The sequence below is a fragment of the Danio rerio genome, chromosome 4 (assembly GCF_052040795.2).
Source record: "Danio rerio strain M-AB ecotype USA chromosome 4, GRCz13ab, whole genome shotgun sequence".
Lineage (NCBI taxonomy): Eukaryota > Metazoa > Chordata > Actinopteri > Cypriniformes > Danionidae > Danio > Danio rerio.
In genome coordinates, this window is record NC_141024.2 from 57,059,003 (window position 1) to 57,074,050 (window position 15,048).

Here is a 15,048-nt window from a genome sequence, read left to right on the forward strand (position 1 = left end):
AGGATTTTTTCTGCATACTAATATGACACAGAATTATAACGGATTTGTCAGTATATGCTGTTGTACATAAAAACACGAATAATGTGTAAGCCAAATGAGTATTTTTACATACTTGTGTAACATATTGTAACCTGCATTCTGGAAATAAACATTCCATTTAACATTCCAGAAAACAATCTGGGTGAATCGCCAGGACAATAAAATCACTTGGCGACGAAAAGTCTGGCTTAGTAATCCATGGTGACATGTTAACAAGTCTGGGAGACTTCACAGAACCACTCTCTGCCTACTTCAAAAGAACGTGACGGATAAGATAAGAAAAGGAAAAAAAACTCTTTAGCCAACATTCTGCTCACAGACAAGACATTCCTCAAAATTAAACAAAGACATTTATAACCCAAATCTCTTGTTTAATTTCATTTAAATTTTGTAATATGTACAATACCTGATATAGACTATACACATTCACGCTTGCAGGCCTTTTTAAAAGCATCAAGGATGTAAGGATATGGGAACTATGTGATGTACTTGTAGAGTGTTTGGTGTCAATAGAATGCCCTCGACATTTTATAACACATGATGCATAGATCGAGACCATAACTCGCATTGTTTTATTCTTTAAAGCCCTGTATTAAATGCCTGTCCGCATGCTTTAGGCGAGCGCTCAAATTTGCATACGCGCAGCCCAGAGACAAAGGAAGGTTCGCGCGCAAACTTTCCCCTGAAATCATTGGTCAGAATGCTGTACGGGTTGTCACGTGACCCGCAGGTATAAGCACACTTTCCCCCAAACATCTGGGCAGAAAGAGAACGTCCCAAAAAGGAACATCATTGACGGTGGTCCCTTTAAGGGCCACACGGCTCTTCACAGCCGCATGGACTTTCCCGCCACGTTTTCTTTATTTTCCGGCAAAAGTAACTCAGTTTAAAGTTTGCGATCGTGTTCGTCCGAACTGCATTACAAACTTCACGCATCAAAGGACATCAAGAGTAGTTTTCATCACGACGGAAGAGAGACGCATAAGAGAGACCTCCAGACATGAAAACCCAGGTGATTTTAGTTATGCGATTAAGCTGTGCCCCTTTTTATCAAAAAGGTGTTTTTTATTACCTTGGTGGTCCTTAATGGTGCGGGTGGAACTGAAAGTTTTGTCACTCCTTTATCTGAAATCTCTATCTCCTCGCTTTACTATTCCTCTTTGCTGTTACACGTTCTTTAGACCCGATATCTCTGCGTGGTTTACCTTTGTTCTGTGTTAAATGTATGTTTGTGCGTTTGTTTGTTCGTTACGTCTGACTAGTCAATAAATTCCATTATAATCAAATGAATTGTATTGTTTGCCTCACGAGAAAATGTCACTGAAATACAGATTCCCCTGCCTAGCTATTATAAGTTGTCTAAAACTTTTGAATGATTAATCTACTTCACAAGAAGTAGCAATTAAATTCCCTTTTTCTAAATGAATGAATTACAGTGTCCGCTCGGAAGAGCGGCGGCTCTGCTTGTGTTCGTTTGGTCAAATTAACAATAAATTGATCCGGAATATTAATGATTAATAATAATTCGTTATTGTTGATAATTAATATTCATAATCTGGGAATCCGCTCGGTCGCGCGAGCATGATCATTTACAATCATATGTTTGTTTGACCAAACTGACTGAAGCTTAAGCCGGAATATTAATAATTAAGAATAAACCGTTATTGTTGATTATTAATATTCATAAAATGAGCTAATTTACATGCTACATATATTGGTGGAGAGAATGCGGGCAGTTTTCCAAACATTTTCTGTGAAACAAACTTTCCAATTCATTGGATTTATGAAGCGCGCTATAGAAAAAAAAAAAGGACCGCGAGAAGCATTTCCTTTATTCAAAACTGGGAGGATGAAAAGCCTCTTTCAGCCATTCTGTTCACTAAACACAGCAGAGAGCTGCCCGTGTAGAGTGTAACAATTTAAACTGCAGTTCATATATATTTTAAATCGATTTTGCTGAGACGCACGTTCTGCAAATCATTTAAATATATTAGTGTGCCTGTCGGAGGAAAAGACACCTCTCTCAGCGCTTGTAAGACAGTTTGGAAACCCCAAACCTGTCCGTTTAAAAGGCCTTTATAGCTAGAAAACCTCTAGACTATTTCTCCCGTGGTTTCAAACTGTTAGATTAGCTGCCTAACGTTTAACCTCTTTGCTTCGCCGCCGTGCGAAATTAATTTCAGAACTGCTGGACGGTTCTAAATTAATGTATTCGGGAGCTGCAAGCTTGCCTGTTAACCGCTTTCTGACGAAAGGAATTCTCAGAACCATAAGCGTGTTTTAAATGGTACCAAAATCTGATATGGATGTGAATTCCCATATTTCAGTTATGTTCGTCCGGACCAAATCTGTGTACAAACGTGCACCGCCTCGAGAGACGTCTCGCATTTTATGTTTGTGTGTCTAATTGTAATGGTCGAATATTATTATCAATGTTACGGCAACATGATATATAATGACCGCTTGTGCGAATCTTAGTGGTTCGCGCTTTGCCTTCGTGAAGTCAGCCGCATACCAAGTTATGAATGAGAACTCCTCCCATTCATAAATCGGCTCTTCGAGCGCTCATTGACTCCTCGTCCACGTAACTCGTGCGCGCGCACGCATGCGTGAATGACGTAGTCACCACCCCAAAGCATAAGATCCGCCTTTCAGGAGGCAGAGTTGGTGACGCGGTTTACTTCACAGGGCAAAACCACTCGCTAGCTTCTAACGACTAGCCTTAAAGTAAACTAACCCTTCGCGTCTTAATATTACCAAACTGTTAGCACAAGGCTAACCGGATGCGAAGCGTAACTCGTAACAACTTGCTAGCGGCTAACGCCAGCTAACGTTAACGCTTAAGCAAACCAACCCTTCACATTTTGTAACTAACAAACTTTAGCACAAGGCTAACCGAATGTGAAGTGCAACTCGGAAACATCTCCCCCTGTCTCCTTCTGCTCTCCTCACATCAGTTCCGCCCACCATTGTGTCTCAAGTGGTCTGAAATGGTCAAACAGTTTGGAGTTAATTTGTTTTAATTTCGATTAAGCATTTTACTTTCCCGGTTATAATTTTATCCAAACAATAGTTTAGTTACCTGAGTATAGATTATTGGTCTGTTTTTATTTCTTTTGGTATTATGAATTATTTTGTTACTTTCAATTTTTTTATTAATTTTCTGCCTTCTGTCTTTTTCATTTTAATACCGTTGTCCAGTTTATTTTGTTATTACTTGATTTTTAATCAAGTTCCCAATAATCTATTCTACACTTAGGTCATGTTTAATTTTAATTTTGTTGGTTTTGCTATTTGGGGAATAGCCTTTAATCTCTCTATTATTATCATTAATAGGCATAATTTTTCTTCCCTTTTGATTTTTTTTCTCCATCTTTTCCTCATGCCTTATTTCTTCCCTCACCTCTTAGGTTATAGGGAAAGTATAACTATATTAGGGCAAGTATTAGTCTGAAGCTAAATTCAGAGCTATCAATCTATAGATCCCACATCTGATCAAAACATGTTGGGCTAACCCATTAATGTTTGGATGCCCCTGAATACTAAGGCACTCTTTCTACTTTTTCTAAGTCGTCCTGTACTGCTTTTACCTATTGGGGATTATTGTGATTATTCTTTTAGATTCTTTTATGCCGATTTAATTTTCCTTTAGCCTCCCTCCATCACAGGGTGATAACCTTCTCTATCCATCAGATACTACAGCATACTAAGATTCCTACTCCAACTGGCTCGCCCAGAATAGTAGATCCATAGTACTGCCCGTATCCGGACCGGAGTCCTCTGTGCTTGTGTGGTTAAGCGTACAGGTTATTCAGGTTGCAGATCAAAAGATTGGGTTCATCTGTCTGACATAACTGACCCCTGCTGAAGGATGCGTTAGATACCTTGGCGTTTTGTCTCTCCGGCTTGTGTGGATCACAGTGGCATCAGCAATCGTACTCCAAGAAGCACCATCCGTGTCAACTGGCATACGATCAATCTTGGTTAATTACCCTGTCATGATTCCACACACGTGCCCGCCTGAGTGAGATTGGCCACCTCATTCTACAGGCCTAGTGCGGCACCGGAATCATCAGGCAAAACCCAATTTTGAATCATGCCAGGCGGTCAGTGACTTTCTTGAGTAATACGTATTGTGCTGAAAGCCTACGCTGTGTGAGTTCACAACCGAGTTACATTATAGGCAAGTGATCTGATATCGACTGCTGTAGGAGTTGGGGAAAGTCTAGTCAGATAGCACGCTCTTGCGACCTTCATCTGATTGCCTTTCACTCACCACCAAGTGTAAATAGCATGTAAAACCTAGTCTAAACCTAGCCCACTACAGGACTATAAAATGAACATTTTAGACATGCCCATAGGTTTTGCTATTCTCTCTATCTCTCTCTCTCCCTCGTTTCTCATCCTTGTCTGTCTTTCAGTTTTATTTTTATTCATATTTACTGATATCCATATTAGTAATTTCTTTCATTTTTCTTTCCCTGTACACTCGTTTATCCGAGCGAGGTGCCTTTTTGTCTAATTTATCGTTAGTATTATTCATTTTTGTTTTTTTTGGGGTTACTGTTATTTTTATTTACTTAATTATTTTTATTTACTTTGACCTGCTCAGAGACCATGCTATTGAGAACCACCAGGGTGATTTAAATAATTGATTGATAATCTGCACAGCCTGGCGCATGACTAAAAGCCTTGAGGCCAGTACGTAGATATCAACTGTTATCTAGCCACCCAAATTCGACATCCGAATTGTCCGGCCCCCAGTGGATCCTTAGAAGGACCAACGTCTAGCCGGCACATACCCCCTAGCTGACAACCCTGTCAGACTAATAATATAGCACAATGCTAACATCCACTCGATTTGGCCATGTGGGTCTCTCTCTCTCTCCCTTGTGATCTCTGTCTCACCCAACAGACCAGCATGTCAAGTGCGCCCAGCCCGCTGCTCACTGGGACCAACTGGAGGCCTGGTTAAGTGCTTAACCCACAACCTCCTGCCCAACGACGCCATGGAGCTGCAGCGGCCAAGCAGAGAACAGCTGGACGTCTGCAATAATCCGCTGAGGGCGAACGACCTAGCCCGGAGCCATGACAGCCAAGCCCAGACTCAACTCTCCAGGGCCCTGACACACCTCATCCTTGCACCGGCCAGACCCATAGGAAAGGGTCTCAACCAGCTGGAGCATCGAGCCCAGGACGCCTGCAAGACGACGAGGGAAAAGGACGCCGAACTTCTGGAGCAAATGGACGGACTACACGCGCCCCGATGGAGCTACAAGCGGACAACGCACACAAGGAGCGACGAGAGGAGAAAGCCAAAGATGAACTGAGTGTAAAGCTACAAGCTGAAACACTATTGTAAAGAGCAGAACTAAAGACAGTGAAGCTCGGGTCAAAGCCTCTAAAGTCAACGGCTGAGGGCCCGAGCAAAATTCCAACACGGAACCCAACAAAGAGACTTTTAAGCATGAACCTACCAGAGTTCACCCAGAACTGTCACATTCCTACAAGCCATGTGACTACCAGAAAGGGGAAGTGCCACAGTCAGCCCCAAAAGCCAAGACTGGATAGACCAGCAGAGGGGGGTGAATCCAACTCATACTGCCCCGCCAGCCAGCATTTCAGCAACGCCCATCAGCAACACAGGGCCAGGACTCCCTCCAATGGGATCCCCCACGACAGACACCATCTGTCAGCCAAAGACTTTGAACCAGCTGGCCAGGGAAATGCCAACTTTCACCCCAAACCTTGCTGAAGGCGACGACACGCACTCCTAATTTTAAGACATTGACTTTTACACTTTTACACAGAGGCCAAGTGCCACTCTCTGTGACAAACTGTATCTGCTAAGAATTACTTCGAGCCGTGAGGCATGAAGTTTCCTGAATCAACAGCGCCGTGCCATCAAAGCAGATTACGAGCCGATGCAAGAGCTCTTACTAGAGTGTTTTACCTGACCCCGTGTCAGAGTAAGGACTGATTGTCGCCATGGGTCTCAGAACAGCCAAGAGACCTCACAAGCATACTGCAGTCGACTACACCAACCCTACTTCGAGACAGGAAATGAGCCACGGACGGAGGAGTTCACCTTCCAGATCCTCCCTCTCTCAAAAGCCTGCTTTCTGTGGTGAGTCCGCACACGGGCAATGCCCTGCCCCCACGCCCTGACCACCCAACAGCGGCAGAGTTTAGCTCATAAAATCTGTTCAAAACAAAGACTGCTTTGAAAGCCTATCAAACACCTACGAGCTACCCTGTCTCAGAATCTCATCCGGAGCTGACTTTAAAAGGCACGTTACTGTTTCCCAGCCGCAAGACTTTCAACAGTGAGTTAAAGCCTTTCTCCGCCAGCAGAGGACAGCACCGCCAGGAAGGCGCATGTCCCAACACCAGACAGGATGCTCAGAGACACACTGGGACAAGCCACTCACCACAAGCAGCCCAAAAGGAGCCTAACAGCAACCAAGGAATGACCAACCTGCAGTAGCCAGGAGCTTGAGCAACCAGCATCCAGCTAGTTACACGCCAGAGAAAGCCAAAGGTGAAAACCTGACTCCAAACAACGACACAGTGGCGTCATGAGCAGCAGAACTGCTAAAAAGCTTAAAGGGGCCCTACAGGAGGTCAAGCCAGACTCCTTATGACTTGAGGGGGGTCCAAAACCATTTACCCCCCCTGAACACCTGCTTTCTGCTCCATCCCCGCAGAGTACTGCGAGTCCAACACAAGCTAAAGACTGTGTACCTAACTGCAGCATCACGCTTACCCCAAGAAGCAGCCAGTGCCACCATGCTTGCAACCTCAGGCACCAGAAAACACTGGTCTGGTTGTCTGTTTACCTCCTGAGCCACAGCCCACCAACCAGCCACACCTGCGTACAAACAACTGCTCAGGCCCCTGCACTTCAACTCTTGGGGAACCTGACCAAAATGGCGTGGCAACAACGCGCTACTTGGCTGTAACCGTGGAGATGAAAGAAAGATGAAAAACGCGCGTCAGCACGGGAGCAGACCTCACAATAATGTCATCTTTCCTGTTTGAGTAACTCAAAGCAAGAACTCAGAGACTAAAACGAACACTTAATTGCCAACCAGGCAGGCTGATTGTGCAAATCATACAGCCCAACTGAGGTTCAACTCACATACATCGCTCCCATTCAAGTAACTACTGTCCCATGACTGCAGTGCACCCCGTGTACCCGTCGCCAATGGGCACATACCTGCTGCTGAATGGTAAAAATCCGCTGGATATGTTTGAACCTCTTTCGAACTTTGAACCCCTTTAAAATCTGGGCCCAAGTGCGAGAACTTGCTCACAGCCGTCAGGTCAACCCCAACAGACTGTCAAGGTCACCGAGGTCGCGGGAAACTGCTGGAACCCGCGAGAACCCAAACTCAACAACATAGAGGGGGTCAAGGTCGCTACTCTGCAGCCTTCAAACCAGCTAGCAACCCCAACGCTTGCTGCCCCAGGCCTCAAAGGGCTTAATGTTGAATAACCGGACTGTGAATGACATTGTACTTGCACTGTGAGCAGACAACCCAGCAGCCATCAGCCTCGCGCGGTGCGACACTCCGCCTGAACACAACCCCAGACCTGTGTTCAACTAACAAGCATACACACTACTGTCCAAATGCTGAACTCTCACACATGACAACTGCCAACAGCATTTGCACATTGAACTTAAATCGGAATGGCGGATGGTTGACCCATTCTGTCCTAACTCTCACGGCCCCGCCGCACGATGTTTACATCAGAGCTAATAGCCTGATACATCTTCAGGCATATATATAGACACCTTTAATGACCGGTGATAGGCACCAACACTTCTCACAGCCAACAACGATGGCTGTCACCCTCAAGAAGCCCCAATCAGGCCAGACCATGCCAGAGGCCTGCTCTGTCATCATCAAACAAGACTCTGTGGTGCCAGCCTATACAAACGGGTGCTCTATATGGCTCTCCATACGAAAGGCCGAACTCTAAACCATACATTGGGTTTTCTTCCAACCAACAACAGAAGGGGCATAAAACTGGGCCTCAACCTGGAAGCCATACCCTAAATTGAACTGTCCTCATGAACAGTATATGTCTTGTGTAATAGCTGCATGGCAACTGACATAAAAATCCCCAAAGACTACCTACTGGGACGATTGGTCAGCTACGAGTTCCATGACTTTGAACTCTTGGGCCAATTAGTGGCCTCACCCTACATGCAACGACACCAGAGGGGAGCTTAGAAAACACAGACTATACTGTTCCATTCCAGCTGGCCACACTCACGTCTGTCTTACCAGTAAACAAAGAACCGGTAGGCAGAAGTGAGCTCACAGAGGACTAACTCCTTGCCGTGTGCCCAGCCACTCGTCACCCCATCACTAACATGGATGAAGACAGGGCACTTTCCTCAACAGAACAGACATACTGAGGCCACGCAGGATGAGGCCAACCGACAAACGTCAGCACATCCTGTATAACTACCACGGTGCCCTCACTAAAGACTCTTTAGACTGCGAGTCCCACTGACCTTCACATGGAAATATCCAACTCCATGCTGGAAAAAGGACATCGGGCTACGCAACAAAACCTGCTGCACCCATCTGGCCCGTCCTCAAGCCCAGGGTCGAAGGGTGCCTGACCATAGAAAGCTAAATCAGCAAATGCCATTGTCACGAGGGCCAACGACACCACTGGAACAGGAAGTGCCCAGAATTCAAGGACCAACCATCTCCTCAACGCTTGATGTGGTCCCCGCCTTCTGGACGATACCTGTACATCCAAATGACCAGCATAAGCTAGCTTTCACCTTGAACAACAGACACTAAACGATCATGAGTTGCCCCGTCGGCTAGGCCAACTCACCAGCCGAAAGCAACACCCTCCTGAACAAAGCATATGCCGATGCTTATGTTAGAGGCAACCTCATCTACGTTGATGACATCCTTAATGAATGTACCACCGTGTCTGGCCACTCAAAGGAGCTAGTCCATGGCCTACAACAGTTGACTGGCTAGCGCAAAGACTACCGCCTAGCAAGGTCTCCGAACTGAGCGGCTCCCTAAGTGGGTGCAACTACTCCAGACACGTCATTAAGAACTGTTCAAAGACTGCTCGACCCGTGACCACCCTGTCAAAAAGGGCTGTCCTTCTGTTTGACGGAAGGTCAACAGCTGGCCACGATTGAAGTGAGACAACGTCTGGGCATATGCAAGTAAGACACTCCTTGCGCCAGAAGGCAAATACTAAGACTGTGTAACAACATCGCTCTGCACGGTGGGTGCCATTTCAACAGCTATTCTCCAACTTCTTTGGAGCACAGCAGCCATCATAGACACCTGCCACCAACCTGTCATGTTACTGAACAGTCAGCACATCCGGGATGGCATAAAGACTAACGCCAGTATGTCGGTCACTGTATTGACCCGCGTTACACCTTAAGCCACAAATCCACGCTGGGTAACAGCCTAGCTGTTTACCAAGACTGTACAACTGACAGACCAGTTGCAATGCCGTAGAGGAGGAACCCCAGCCACCTCTGTCAACCTGTCATTCAAGTACTCCAAGGACTGGGATGAGAATGCGTGCCAAGGTATGCCCACAGCACGTGTTGATAGATGCTCCCACAAACATCGCAGTATGCAGAAATGGCAGCCACCATTGTAACCCTTCAAAGCACAGCAGCCCATGACATCAGAGTGCACTTAGCTGCAGACTCCAACTTGCTAGACTCTGTTTCACGTTCCACCTCCCAGGGGGGAAACAAAAGGCTTCAGAACTGCCCACCACAAGCCCGTGAAACGTCAACACTTTTTCTTCTTCCCAAGTAGGCGACCACAACACTGACAACCACATCATGGTCGTCTACAGAAGAAGATAAGAACAGTTCAAACTTTCAGGCACTGACAAGGACCTGAATGACTGGACCGATGCCCTTACCAAGAAGGTGCATCACACGGTGGACCATGGTCACCACCCAACCAAAACCCCGAGATCTGGCAGCTGTAACTGGCAGCCAACAACCCTGCCTAGCCTAGCTGCCACATCAAATCTCACCAGCCCGACAAATGTCGCAAACGACATTGCGACCACGTAGGCATCTGACTCCTCACGTCAGACCAGTTTTATTTTTTTACTTTTACTTTGTCTCTTGTTTTGTTGGTTTTCCACCACTCACCCCACCTACCACCCGATCCTTCTGTCTGACCTCAGCCTCAACACAGATGTCACTCAACACCTCCTACATCTTAAAAAAACAGGTGCGTGTGAATCCTTTTTGGGTTGTCCCTGAAGACCCCACGACACCACAGTTCGTGCTGCCTCAGAGCCAGAGGGGGGTAATGCTAATGTACTGACCCTGCACACAGCAAAACATGCCCAGGGCGCTGATTCACCGAGCACCACAGCAACAGAGAAACCATCCTCTCATGATCAGACACCCAGATGGATCGGGCGGGACACTTCCATGGGCTCACAAGGAGCAACAATTTTTTTTTTTGTGTTTTCCTCTCCTTCACTTTCTCTTCCCCTTGAACTCATATGCCAGTACACCAAATGGGTAGAGTGTCTCTCAGCACCGACGACACAGCCCAGACCATGGCATATCTTCTGATGATGTAAACAACTTGGACAGAGGCACCCACCCTGCACTACCAACATCACACAGGAAGGGCAAAGACTCCTGGTTGTATACGCTCAGCTGCATAGCAGCCAACCCTCAAACCTACGTATCACAACCAGAGTAACAAACACTGGGCCACAAGCCAGGAAAGGGGGTAGAGACCCTGCAACCGGTGTCACAGTGGAATGCCCAGCCAAGCACAGTCATCACAGACACCACCTACTCTCTCCCCTGTTCCCTCTCTCTCTCTTCCTTTCCTACACAGGATACAGCCACGATCCTGTACCTCAGTCTCACCAGAAGACCACTGCAACCTCACAACTATACTCCTCTATCACTCATCTCTGGAAAACTGCGAAACAACTACCACTCCGTGCCTCCCGACAACAGGAAAGCACACATTAACAAGGGCCTCGCCATTCAATAAGATGCAAGCACCAGTGAACAAGTGCACCGCCGTACTCCCACGAGCCTTTCACCGGAAAGCTGGGAAAGGAAAGGAACGCCAAGGAGCTGCACCCACGTTGATTGAAATGAAACTCCGTCCAGCCGACTCAGAAACGGACATAGAGGGGCCCTCACTTCCTGCCCAACCAACAAGTTAAAGTTAGATCCCAACCAACCGGGTTTTCTCCGAGTTTTTTCTTCCTCGTCTGGGAAGAGGGGGACTGTAACATATTGTAACCTGCATTCTGGAGATAAACATTCCATTTAACATTCCAGAAAACAATCTGGGTGAATCGCCAGGACAATAAAATCACTTGGTGACGAAAATTCTGGCTTGGTAATCCCTGGTGACATGTTAACAAGTCTGGGAGACTTCACAGAACCACTCTCTGCCTACTTCAAAAGAACGTGACAGATAAGATAAGAAAAGGAAAAAAACCTCTTTAGTCAACATTCTGCTCACAGACAAGACATTCCTCAAAATTAAACAAAGACATTTATAACCCAAATCTCTTGTTTAATTTCATTTAACTTTTGTAATGGGTACAATACCTGATATAGACTATACACATTCACGCTTGCAGGCCTTTTTTAAAAGCATCAATGATGTAAGGATATGGGAACTATGTGATGTACTTGTAGAGTGTTTGGTGTCAATAGAATGCCCTCGACATTTTATAACACATGATGCATAGATCGAGACCATAACTTGCATTGCTTTATTCTTTAAAGCCCTGTATTAAATGCCTGTCCGCATGCTTTAGGCGGGCGCTCAAATTTGCATACGCGCAGCCCAGAGACAAAGGAAGGTTCGCGCGCAAACTTTCCCCTGAAATCATTGGTCAGAATGCTGTATGGGTTGTCACGTGACCCGCAGGTATAAGCACACTTCCCCCCAAACATCTGGGCAGAAAGAGAACTTCCCAAAAAGGAACATCATTGACGGTGGCCCTCGGGCCACACGTGGCTTTCTAAGCCGCATGGACTTTTTCCCGCCACGCTTTCTTTATTTTCCGGCAAAGTAAATTCAGTTTAAAGTTTGCGATCGTGTTCGTCCGAACTGCGTTACAAACTCCACGCATCAAAGGACATCAAGAGTTGTTTCAGCACGACGGAAGAGAGACGCATAAGAGAGACCGCCAGACATGAAAGACCAGGTGATTTTAGTTATGCGATTAAGCTGTGCCCCTTTTTTCAAAAAGGTGTTTTTTATAACCTTGGTGGTCCGTAATGGTGCGTGTGGAACTGAACGTTTTGTCACTCTTTAATCTGAAATCTATATTTTCTAGCTTTACTATTTCTCTTTGCTGTTACACGTTCTATAGACCCGATATCTCCACGTGGTTTACCTTTGTTTTGTGTTTAATGTATGTTTGTGCGTTTGTTTGTTCGTTACGTCTGACTAGTCAATAAATTCCATTTATAATCAAATGAATTGTATTGTTTGCCTCACGAGAAAATGTCACTGAAATACAGATTCCCCTGCCTTGCTATTATAAGTTGTTTAAAACTTTTGAATGATTAATCTACTTCACAAGAAGTAGCAATTAAATTCCCTTGTTCTAAATGAATAGATTACCGTGTCCGCTCGGAAGAGCGGCGGCTCTGCTTGTGTTCGTTTGGTCAAGTTAACAATAAATTGATCCGGAATATTAATGATTAACAATAATTCGTTATTGTTGATAATTAATATTCATAATCTGGGAATCCGCTCGGTCGCGCGAGCATGATCATTCACAATCATATGTTGGTTTGACCAAGCTGACTGAAGCTTAAGCCGGAATATTAATAATTAAGAATAAACCGTTATTGTTGATTATTAATATTCATAAAATGAGCTAATTTCATGCTACAATCGAGTAAAAACAGAATCACGCTTAAATGTATAAGCAAGTTGTCATGTAAAATGGCTGTATCAAGCTGTTGAGAAAAAAAGAAAAAAAACTCATTAATACATTTCATAAACTAAAATCTTGTTTAAATTTTCTTTGTTTATTTAATGTGCGTGATATTCATTTTACTTCTTGGCAAAACACATTTTCTCTGTCGCAGATCCATCACTTGAACCACGTTAGTTATAACGTAAAACACCCATAATGATGCTCTTAACTGGGTGGAGTAACTACTTTTTCAGAGAAGAACCCATAACTTCTTTGTGCAAATTATATTGTTTTACACGCACACGCATTTAAAACAAAATTCAATATTAGATTTGGTAAAAACATGTCCTCGCTTTACATATTAATTGAAATATTTTTTTAAATGGCACATTGGGTTTGCTTTACTAATATTGAAAAGTTAAACATTACATATTCAATTCTAAAACATCACTTAAGCTAATACATATTCTAGTATCATATAAATAATAGATAAATAAATAATTAGGCTATTTATTATAAAATGAAATGTAATATTTATTATTTTTTAGAAATGAAAAAAAATCATACTTTAACAATAATTATAATATGATGATAATAATAATAATTATTATTAATAATAATTATTGTTATTATAAATAATGATAATATATTATTGTTGCTGTTGTATTTGTTGTTGTTGTTATTATTATTATCATTATTAGGATATTGTAAAGCTCTGTTTCGTCGTGTTGTTTTGGTGACTCTGTTGGTGTAACTAAAAAGTCCACAAGTTTTTCATTTATTTTTGTGTTCGGACTTTTAGGGTCATCTCTTTTTTTTCTGGGTCTCTGGGGCCTTTCTTGAAGTTCCTCATTTTTATTTTCTGCACTCTCCAGTTCTGGGCTTTCCTCTTGTGGAGTATCCACATCACTGTCATTGACTGATCCATCCATATGATTTTCAAAATCAAGATTACTGATTGTACTGGGAAAATTTACTAATTGTGCACAATGTTCAATATTACAGTGCTTAAATGTAAAAACAAACTTAGCATGCATCATTTTTAATTATTACATTACTATATTAAATTACATTACCATAAAAAGTACCTTCTATTCTGTAAAAATACATTCAGGAAAGCATATTTCCATTTCTGCTGACGTGTTGCTCCAGAGCCACTTGGCAACTGCTGCCTTTTTTCCACTTTATATAGTTGTCACAAAGTGCCTTCCATCTAATCCTGCACTCATGTTCTGTCAAAAACAGAGAAAATAACATTGATATTATTGGTTACTTTACAGGTATTTGGCAACAGGAAACTCAGTCAGAACAATTGCCTTTCATTATCCTTTTGGGAGAGCACAGTGGCTAAAGCCATCAAGGACACATGTGCTGCAATTAACAGGAACATGGCACTTACACATTTACCAAGACCTACTGAAGAGGATTGGAGGAATATAGACCTCCTTCATCAAAGAGCGGGTTTTATGATAATTTAAAACATTTTATGAAAGAGCTCGACCCAAAAAAAGAATTAATATTGGTTGGAGATTTTAATATTAATTGGACTGAAAAGTTACAAAGAAAAAAGCTTCAGGAAATAGTAAGCAGTTTTGACCTAGTGCAGTTAATTCAGGGGCCTACTAGAATTACTTCATCATCTGAAACCCACATTGACTTGATTTTTAGCAATAAACCAGAAAGAGTAACAAAGTCAATAAACTTATTAACAGGGATATCAGATCATAATCTTATATTAGTGGTAAGAAAACTAACAAAACATAGGTTTTTATATCAACAAGATAAAAGAAATGTGTTAAATGTTATACCAAAAAAGCTTAAAAATTAATTTGAAGAGGAAATCAAAAAATTAGATATTATCTACAGATAATCTAGAAGATGCATCTGAGTGTTTAATGGCAGAAATTAATAAAACCAAAAGTAAATTTAGTAGAAATATCACCTTCTCTAAAAAACAAAAAAGGCAAAATTTACCTTGGTTAAATGAACAATTGTGGAAATTAATGAGACAGAGGGATCATGCCCTAAAGAAATCAATTAAATCAGGGTTAGCCCATGATAAAA

General features: G+C 43.3%; 2 protein-coding genes across 2 annotated transcripts in view; one reads left to right on the plus strand and one right to left on the minus strand.

The window, feature by feature from the left end:
• zgc:113135 overlaps positions 1 to 15,048 on the plus strand; it is a 1,020,739-nt gene that overhangs the window by 507,970 nt on the left and 497,721 nt on the right. The gene's annotated exons all lie outside the window — the stretch shown is intronic.
• Positions 1 to 15,048, minus strand: part of LOC101886882 (gastrula zinc finger protein XlCGF57.1-like) — a 513,813-nt gene that overhangs the window by 311,064 nt on the left and 187,701 nt on the right. The window lies entirely within an intron of this gene.